The sequence below is a fragment of the Calidris pugnax genome, unplaced genomic scaffold, assembly GCF_001431845.1.
Source record: "Calidris pugnax isolate Ruff unplaced genomic scaffold, ASM143184v1 scaffold247, whole genome shotgun sequence".
Lineage (NCBI taxonomy): Eukaryota > Metazoa > Chordata > Aves > Charadriiformes > Scolopacidae > Calidris > Calidris pugnax.
Genome location: NW_015090980.1, coordinates 2,452,720 through 2,463,179, shown reverse-complemented (window position 1 = coordinate 2,463,179; position 10,460 = coordinate 2,452,720). Strand labels below are relative to the sequence as shown.

General features: G+C 35.0%; 1 protein-coding gene across 2 annotated transcripts in view; it reads right to left on the bottom strand.

Annotated features, from left to right (window-relative positions):
* The window catches only part of CENPP (centromere protein P), a 145,327-nt gene that overhangs the window by 51,846 nt on the left and 83,021 nt on the right, over positions 1 to 10,460 (bottom strand). The window lies entirely within an intron of this gene.

Genomic DNA, 10,460 nt, shown 5'->3' with positions numbered 1-10,460 from the left:
AATTCAGAATCTTTGAACACTAGTAGGATGAAAATATGCAAAGACAGTTCAAGTTAAACCCCCTAGAGTTACTGTTTATTCTCCAACATGTTTTTCAGCAAATAACTAATTTATGCAGGCTTACATTGGCAATTAGATTGAGAATGGAATATAGTTCTGCTGAAGTATCATCAAACTCAAAGTCTTATACAATTAATCAGCCATTAGATATTCTTGTGGAATAGAAATAAATTGTTTCAAACTTGGTCATATTGGTCCTTTCAAACTTTCCGAAGTCTTACAGAAGTAGGCACCACTTGATCAAAGATAGCAGAAGACATCCTATGGTTATCACCATATTAATAGCAAAGGCATTGACACTGACAATTTTATTGAACAGGATCTTTCTACTGGTTAAATGATGACAGAACTTTGAGGATCTGCCTGAAATGTTGTTTTGTGCACTGGGACATACACTTCTGGTAAGATCAAAACTACAAAGGTGTCCAACAAAAGAAGGTTGTTACCATGGAAGCTTGGGTAGCTTTCTGAATTTGAAGCAATGATGAGAGGCAATGTTGCCTCTAAGATAAGGTAGAAGATCTTCCTTCAAAAAAAAAACAAACAAACAACAAGCAATGATGAGAGGCAATGTTGCCTCTAAGATAAGGTAGAAGATCTTCCTTCAAAAAAAACCAACCAACCATCCAACCCAAAAAACCTCAGAAAAATAAAGGCATCAAATGCCTCCGAAATTATTATTAATTCCCATATGTTGAGACTGTTAGAACATCTGAGACCCCCAAAATGTAGAGCTCAATATGCATCCTACATCTTCCATTTCAATTTAATAAAGAATGGAGATCCCCTCAGGACAAAGCTACAAATCACTCAACTTTCCCCCCAAAACGAGTTTGAGGTGGGACCACCAGCTTTCTAGTGGCCCAAGACAACAAAGTGAATTTCCCCCAGTGATTTCTCTTTTACATGACACTATAGAGAGTGGTTGATACCATTTCTGAACTTTGATTCTGACACACGCATTACATTTGCACTTACTGTAAAAAACCCTTAGCATTCAATAAGAAAAAAAATCTGAACTGGGAAGCAGGATTTTATCATTTCCCATGCCAACAATTTGGTTACTCTTTTACTGAAGAAATCAGTGAACTCTTAAGATATCTCAGGTCACAACTTTATAAACAGTTACATCGTGGCAACAAAATAAACAGTTTATAATTTCTGTTGAATAGTAATACAAATGTTAACTAGTAGAAACTCTCATGAGAGCATTTTCTAATTTAAGTATTATGTTTACATACTACTGTATACAATTTTCAGAGACCACAAGACTGCAGAGAGTAAAATATTAGAAATATGAGAAAATACTACCAAAATAATTTTACACAATAATCCTGATGATTTTCTATGTGAAGCAGTTTTCAGAAAACAAGTCTGCATATCGTAAGTTTATAGACCAACACAGTATCTGGTGTTCCGGAAGTTTGATGCTTCCCTAAGTAAGCTTCAAAACCTCTACTTATTTGGGAGCATAAGCACTTAAAAATGTAACCACAGGGACCTGCCTGTTTCCTCTTTGGATTTACAGCCTGGAACAACCAACAAAGGGTCAGTCCTCCTGTTTTAATGCAGAAAGCAGCAATGAAGATGCAGCATCAACATGTGTTACAACTTTTATACAACGACTCCTTGCTAAATTTATCTATCATGTTTTGGAAGACCAAAATTCAGGTGAAATCACTGCTTAAAGGGGGTCAGAATGATACCATGACCATCTCGTAGAACATTCCAACCACAGAGGTGAAGCCTACTTTGGAGAGGACATGTTTTTAAAGAGACTTACTTTTAACGCTGGTTTTGCACGCAGGAAGCATTTAAAGATTTAGTGGATCACAAACAGCAGTCAACCATGTAACCTACACCCATTTGGAGGAAACCCTGCACCACAGTCTTACTGTCTTCTTGAAAAGTGAAAAAGGTATAAACCCCCAGCCAAAAAGACTAGTTCATAATAATGTGTTTGACTTATTCCATAGACATACATTCCTGTTTTCTAACGAACAAAAGAGAAATCCCTGCTGCTATTGCTTATTTAGTAACATTACCCTTCTATTAGAGCTAGTTACCATTAAATCCCAAACTCTCTATTTCAAGGGGAAAGGCTTCAATTTTACTTGTCTTGGCACACTGAAAACCACTTTAAATGGGGAAAAAACAGCAGATGTGAAATAAGAGCTCTGATTTAATGATGTCAACAACTTCTGTACAATTGCAAGGCCCAAAATATTGTGGAAAAATGTTGGAACACTTTTTCCATCTAAAAGTAATGAAGATGTCACTTACAGAACTCTAAAATGTATTAAACAGATCTCCTTTTCCACATTAAGAAATGATCCTATGATCAAAATGAATTTAGCTTTTTATTTTCCTAATAAATTAACGTATTACTCAAAAGTTTTATACCAATTCAGCCATCAAGCAGCTATACTCAAATGCTAGCAAGCATAATTTTAACAATTTTGTTTAAAGTACTATGACGAAATTCAATGGAAACACATTGCTTTAATGCACCTAATATCCAAGTTACAAAGTCTTATTACACATGTAATGTTCCTTGCTAACAGACACCCTGTTCCACATTAAAATTCCATCAGGATAGACCCATAAAGACTTAGCACTTTTTTTCCCTTTTCAGTTTAATAAGTAAATAGAGAATATCCAACAGAACTTTTCATAAACATCTTCCATTACCTAGGATGCAAGATTAACAAGTTGCAACAGTTACTACGTCATTAAATTACCTTTGGGAAAACTTTCATACACCCATTGTGCGTCCCTGAAAGAACTTACATAGTTGAGTACTGCATAAAATATTTTTTGATCACACCAGAAAACAATTCATGATAAATTATCATCCATTTTATCATACTGAAATACTCCAGTTAGTAAAACAAAACTAAACCAACAAATTTGCTAGCATTATGGTGTCAACCTTTTCACACAAGAAACGTCCTTATCTAAACTGGATAATGTTTGATCAGTCTTAAAAAGAATGGCATAAAAAAAGCCAATCCCAAAACTGAATAAAACCACAACTTTATTTTGCTTCAAGGAAACTAAAAGCAAAGGAACACCGTGAACTACAATACCCTTTCTCTGTGGAACTATTTCTGGTGGCTGTCAAAGAGAGGGGACTGGACTAGATGGGCACCGATCTGATCCAGTACAGCTGTTCTTCTGCTCTGACGTACTTTACACATAGCCCTGCCTAATTGCTGCTGAACATCACTTTGCACATTTCCATTAAGTGCTTACTGACTTTATCAGCCTGTGAACACAGTTACTAAAGTTTCCCAGTACACAATGTGATCATTGCTATGAAGTTTCTTGGAGCAATACACTACTGCCTCTTCTCTGCAGTCACATTTATTAAAAATTCCCACCAATGAAGTGAGTTTACCAGGATACTACAAGACACAACCGAAAGGGAATCTCATTTGAACAGTGAGGTGGACTACAGGCTGGTGACAACTTTATCTCTTGTCATTGCCCAGTAGCTGAGTACTATCATAGGAGCCCGTGCAGCTTACGTGAATCATTCTATTTCAGTCACTCACTAAAACTAGCAGTAAAGTTTGATCTCTATTTCATACAGGTCTGTCTCTCATTGCAGCCCATACCTGGGAATCCAGAGGGCTCTCCCCTAAACTCTCCTCTCCTGGTGACTAGGAATAGTCATCTGGGAGTTCTAGTTCTATGGGTAATGAGGTTAACTTGGGGCATTGACTTCAGAGGTCTGTATTCAGAAATAGTCCTTTTTTTCAGCTTGGGGAAATGTTGTGTACTACAACTTCTTGGAAGACCATATTAATCTCAAGAAAAGGGAAAGATCTTCTCTCTTCCTCTTCTCCAGATTGCCGCTTTCTTTATAAACATTAATTTCTTTTCTATTGGGAGATAAAAATATGCAAAAGTATGCCAGGTATTAGGAGCTAGGCAGTTATGGGAAATGCCTGAATATTTCTTATTTATCATAAGGCACAATAACTGTTGTGCTGGGCTGAAAATTTACATGGTGTTTGGGAGTTTAAAGGCTTAGCTATTCACTTTTCTCATTAATACTAAAAGCCAGTTATGTTTTTGCCCCATGCTTCAAATCCAGTCCTACGAGTTTGCCAACTATAATGGACACAAGCATTCTCTGTAATCTCGGCAAGCGAACAAATGCTCAAGAGTTGAGTGAATTCTCCAAAACAATATTCTTCCACTGTCTGATTGAGCCATCCTGGCTCCATTCATTAAATGGAATTTTTTTTTCCCAAGCATTTAAGAATTAAAGTAAATTAAAACATTGACAGTTACATTATCTAAAATGTTATTCTTAAAAAATATTTACTTTATAATTTCTTCTTTAAAAGTCTGTTGGAATTTCCTACAGCCCATGAGTAAACAATTACTGTAGTTTGGCAGAATTTCCATTTCTTTTGTGTTTCAGTCTTTGTACAGAATACAGATCTCCACAGAGTTATTGAATGCAAACAAAGCTTCCGATTTAGGCTGTTATTTATATTAACATAGCTTTGATATGCTGAGTTATTAAGACCAGTTAATAATGTACTGTTTTCTACAGCATACTTTAAAGCAGTTCTGTTAATTCAGAGAAAATAACTTTGATTCTAAGTGTGCAGCATTATGAGTATATATACAGAAAACCGTAGGATTTGCATACAGATTTACTAAAATAAAGCTGCTTCTCTGTGGGAACTTTTCATATGATAGCAATTCCTAGGGAGAAATATATAAAAGCTGACTTATTTTTTCCACAAGACAGATATTTTTCTCAAAGGAGTAATACTGAACACAGCTGTGGAAATATTAGATATTCAACAACACTATCAACGAAGACAAGAATCTTCTAAGTGAATTATGTAACGGTATTTTTAAAGGATTAAAATTAGGGAAAAGGATTAAAATTTACTTAATTTTTTTCACAGCAGTTTCTCCAAAATCCCTAAAGTTGGCTATGCCATTACATTTTACCCTGTGGCCTCATGCATTCTGTTCCTTAAAACCTTCATAGTTAGGGAAGGACTGCCCTTGTGAATATTTCATGGTTCATATCCCTTTTTAAATGACTGTTCTTTACAAATATATATGGCTAGCTTGTTTCTAATGGAAGATGGTTCTGACCTTTCTCAGTAAAACTCATTCACTACCAGTCTTCCAGGGAGAACTCTTTTTCCATTTTTTCTCAGCACAGTTTGGCTCTCATAACAAAGAACTCAGGAAGCAAGACTTTTCCTCTTTCAATTAGACCAATTACTTTTTGGGTCTACATAAAACATTAAAATCTACTATACTTTCTTGCATATTTCCACAGCTGAACTATAAATGTTTCACAAATTATTTCCTTCTGGTCTGAACCTGCCACCCACACATTTCTTTTGTGTTTACCTAGTTTTTGCATTGGAAAAACGCAAAAGAATTATTCTCTTCCTTTCTTGATCACATGGGTTCAAATAAATCTGTATTGCCTGTATCCTGTATTTATTTTGAAGGCTATTTTGATAGCTTCTGGTAAAACCTTAAATGAAGAAAACATTGATTAAGTGTCTATTTTAGTTGAATTAAATGTCTTTCCAATCTTATGAGCAAAGAACAGCCCATGATTTTATGTGAGATGTGAATCTTTTACAGTAATTGTAAAACATATAGAAATGATAATAATCATGAAACAAAAGTACAGTCGCAGTACGAATCATACGCTGACAAATTACCGAAGACATAGTTTGCCCATTTAGCAAAATAGAAGTTAAACATGGGTAAGTAAGCTTACTTTCTACAGTCAAAGCTCCTTGGTACTGCTGCGAGCAAGCCAAACAGAAATTACCTTTTGTGGAATATAAGCATTTGAGGGAAAAAAAATGATAGCCTCTGCTTTACAAACTGTTCTACAAAAAAAAAAAAAAAAAATCTCATTTTCCATACCGCAAGTTAGTATGCAATTAGGACATATGCTTTCTTTCAATTTACGTATGAATTTCCAATGAGTGGTAAAAGTAACTTCTATCACCCAGTGAATTTCTATCTATGATGAAAAAAAAAAAAAAAAAAAAAAAAAATCTCATTTTCCATACCGCAAGTTAGTATGCAATTAGGACATATGCTTTCTTTCAATTTACGTATGAATTTCCAATGAGTGGTAAAAGTAACTTCTATCACCCAGTGAATTTCTATCTATGATGAAAAGCAGCGCAAAACTGTCCAGGGAACTAAACATCTAAACTAATACATACTCCTATTTCCAAACAAATACCTTTGAAAATAGTATATTAGGATATCTATTGGACAATTCTAACTTCTCTGCTAGTTTCTACATGGTCTTCTAGCTTAGTTTAGAAGTTTTTGTCCTGTATTTCTTCATTTGTTTTGCCAACTCTGCTATAATCCTACCACAGCAATCACTGCATGTGCAACGGTGAGACTGAGCTCCCATCTGGATTCAGCGAGAGGCCTTCGCTGCCTAAACGGAGTAACCCTGTTTGGTCAAGCCTGTAGCAGGTTCAACTTTTTCAATACCCCATGCCCACAGAGGAAATCATGCCAAGAATGTGTTTGTTACTTAATATACACTAGCTTTATTTTTCTAATACGTAAGCACAACTAGTACGAACAGCTGCAGAACCTCAACATATTTTCACTGGTGAAAAAATAGACTTAACAGCATAGTTGTTAGATCTGTTGCAGTATATCAAATATTGCAAGTTTTCCCTAATTTACATTTAATTTCTAGATTTGTTTCTTTTCTTTTTATGCTTACTTGTGGTTTTCCCCTACAGATGAGAAGGGAAAAGAAGGATTGTTAAAAGTCTGCAGAACACTTTATGATATATGAAGAATTAAGGCAAATTGAATTCTACCTTTCCTTTACGGCCAACTTGGAAAAAAATTAATACAGATTACATAATACTTATAATTGAATAAAAGCATAATTATATGAGAAAACAATGTTAGAACCATAACAGCAGTGGTTAACTCCAATTAAAGCAGCCTCTCTCGGAAGTCTCCCAATGTATTCAGTGCTAGGGCCAACCTTGCACAAGAGAGTTACTGCTGTTGTGTCAATGAGACACAAACAAGACCTCCCTATAAGATTCCCCGGAACAAAACACGGCCCTGAGAATACAGGCTGGGTTAATTAACATGACAGGGAAATCAATTCTTTAATGAGATAATATCATTCTTTTTATTAGTAATGTTTCTGAAAACTTTTATTTCAACTGTTCCAAAATAGCAAATTGTGTGTTTCAAAACGTGCAAACAAATTTAGTCTGGAGATCTTCCTAGAAATAACTGTTATTTTTTCCATCTACAAAACAAATATTTATGGATCCATGTTCTTATTGATATAAAAGGGCAAAATGTAGTCAATTACTATGTTATAAATGTGATATTTACTGCTATCTATTACAACCTGAGTCAAAGTCTTCTTCTTTTGGATCTTTGAATTTCTAATGTAATACAAGTTACTTATCTTGATAAGTAAAGTTAGGAAAAAGCATAATGCTAAATTAAATTAAATTATCTTCACAGTCTGACTGTGAATGCTTTATTTCATTTTTTCTGGAATACAAAGCCATGTTTCTTTTTTCTTAAAACTACCAACTCAATGGAAACTGATGCTAGCTGCCACTTTAAATATTATCAGCTGCCATTCTGAACAATATGAGTCTATCAAAAGGTTATGTATAAGAAAACTTATTCATCTGCACTTCAATGTTATTCATACTACTTGTTAAAACAAAGAGAAAAATGGAAAAAACCAGCATTTGCAGGGAATCAGGGCTTATTTTTTTTAATTGTTAACCTTTGGCAGAGTAAATGCTTGATACTCAGAGGAAATGTTGTGCTCAGTCCAGCTTGTATTCTGAAACAGAAAATTTTCCTTTAGAACTTATTATCGGAGTGATTCAGTAGTTTGGCACTGGTTGCAGAGCTTTTCATTTTAACTACTGTTTGATTTTCCATGAAAGAATGTCTGGTGTTTCCAATGTCTGTAAGGCAGATAAATACCCATATTCCATAAAAATGCCATGTAACATTATCCATGCTTGTAAGTAGCATCAAAAGCAAGAGTAACAATTGACATGTACAGAAACCAAAACTATTTCAAGACCTTCATTCATCAAGGAAGTTATTTCTCAGGCAGAGCAGTTTCCTGATCCAGTTGAATGCACAAACTTTGTTATGGGACCAAGATGAGCATCAAGGTGGGACTGAGCTAGCTGGGGGCTTCTTAAATTGGCATTCCCACACAGAAATTTGTATTAATCTGTAGCCTAAGGCAGAAAAAAGCTAAGTTACTCTCTTGTAAGGCAACACAAATTATCCACAAGGGTGAAAAATAACATCTGTCACTTCAGGTTACTATTTTGCCTCTCCAGCCACTCCAGATCACCACATTCTTGCGTGTATAAAACATATGATAAGCCTGACAATCATACGGAAGCATGTACACACATATTTGACTTCACAGCTATTGTTGTACATGACCTTTTTAACACTGCAAACTACAAATTGCCCTTCAACATAGATACGTTGCTAATAAATGCTGGGAACTAAAGACTTGAATTGCAAAATGAAACAGTTCCTAAGTTAGCTGCCAAAAATATGCAAAAAAACCCTATGCATGTATTAACAAGCGAAAGTTAATTCATGTATGGTAATAAACAATAATGATTATTCGACATATTTACATATAAATACTAAACAATAAAGATGAACTACAGAAGATGAAGAGCAGTTTTTTCTATACACAGCTACCTTAAATAGCGTGGTTCAACTTGGGAAGAGCCAAAGCTTAGCTCAAACCAAAATATGCGACTGCGCTCCACATGGGCTGGTTGTGAGCATGAAAGGAATATGTCATGTTATTAAAATGTGATGGGCAGTCTCCAAGAAAGATTTGTGCAGTTGATGTTAGGCTCATCATTTTATGTAAACCACATTTATAAACAGTGCTAGAAAATGAAAAAGCACTTAGTTTGTCTTACAATAACAAACGTATACAAGGTCAGTTTAAAAAAAGAGACTGCGATGTAAGCATTAGCCACACATGGCAGCATATGCTTGCTTGCTCAGACATATGAACGAATACAAATATAGTCATTTTCAATAAAGTAACCAAGGTAGCATTTTATATCAGTGATGTGACCCTGTTAAATATAAAACTCCATCCCCATTTTTTTTTCAGTTGCCTATTTCACCATAGCAAAAGACAGCATTCTGAACCACAACATGCTGGATATACTCCTATCCTCTGCCTCAGAAATTAATCTCCATTATTCATAAAATTTATGTATGTATTCTAAGGCAAGATAGAATTTGAATTTTCAACCAATTCTTTCATTTGTGGAAATAGAAATCACTGAAATGGTCTGAGCAAACGGTTTGACTTCTTATAATCTTTTACCTATTTAAAAATGTAATATTTCGTAGGAAAATATACATACATTTGCTTGCAAGGAAAATATCCTCAGACTACTTTCTACTTAAGAGTATCTCTCTTCATTAAGACCCCAACATGATATATTAAAACATTGGGACAGACATATTTTTCTATCAGGCTACTTAAAAACAAAACCTCATTATTACCGAAACAGCAGATGCAGTAAGACATCATCACTTTTTCTTTTAATAGCATCTCCAACTATATCACCTCAAATCAATTGCTTTAGAACAGAGCCAAGAAAGCAGCATTTCATCCTACCTCAAAAGGCTGCAGGTACAGCCTTTGAGCAATTGCTGCACATTCTACACCAGCACACTCTAGTCTTACCCTAAAAAGGGAGAGGAACATTGACCCAAGTGCCCTGTATCAGTTCATTCGTTTGCACACTCCAGCTTTCATTCAGAACTCCACAGCTGCCCTACTGTGCTGGCTCGTGTAATGACTCTGGGTCCAAAAAATTAAAGTATACTGGAAACAGTGATTCTGGAGAGGAATTCTGCAATAGTAGTTAGTTTTTAGTAAATTGGAAATATGCTGCGAGCTTTTAAAAGAACAGGCTCATAAACTAGATTGAAAACCACTGGCCTGTTTTAGTTTTTCGCATTGCTATCAAGAGCTAATAATCTGAAGTTCAGAATCTAGTAGTCAAGAGACCTGAAAAGGTGACTTCTGGGAATTTGATTCTAGAATGCAATTATATTCACAACCAAAATACTAAATCCATGTCTTGAGATATAAAACTGTTTCGTTACAATAACAGCATGTCAGTGTAAGCGTTATTTATTTCTACAAAATATATGGGTAATCTAAGATAAGATAAGGTGGTGACGTTTTTGCCAGATACTACAACTCACTATGTAGCATGGCTATGACAGACTTTATACACACAGGAATGTGTTCCCTACTCCAGAATCACCTGAGAAAATAATAATTAAAAAAGTATTCATCC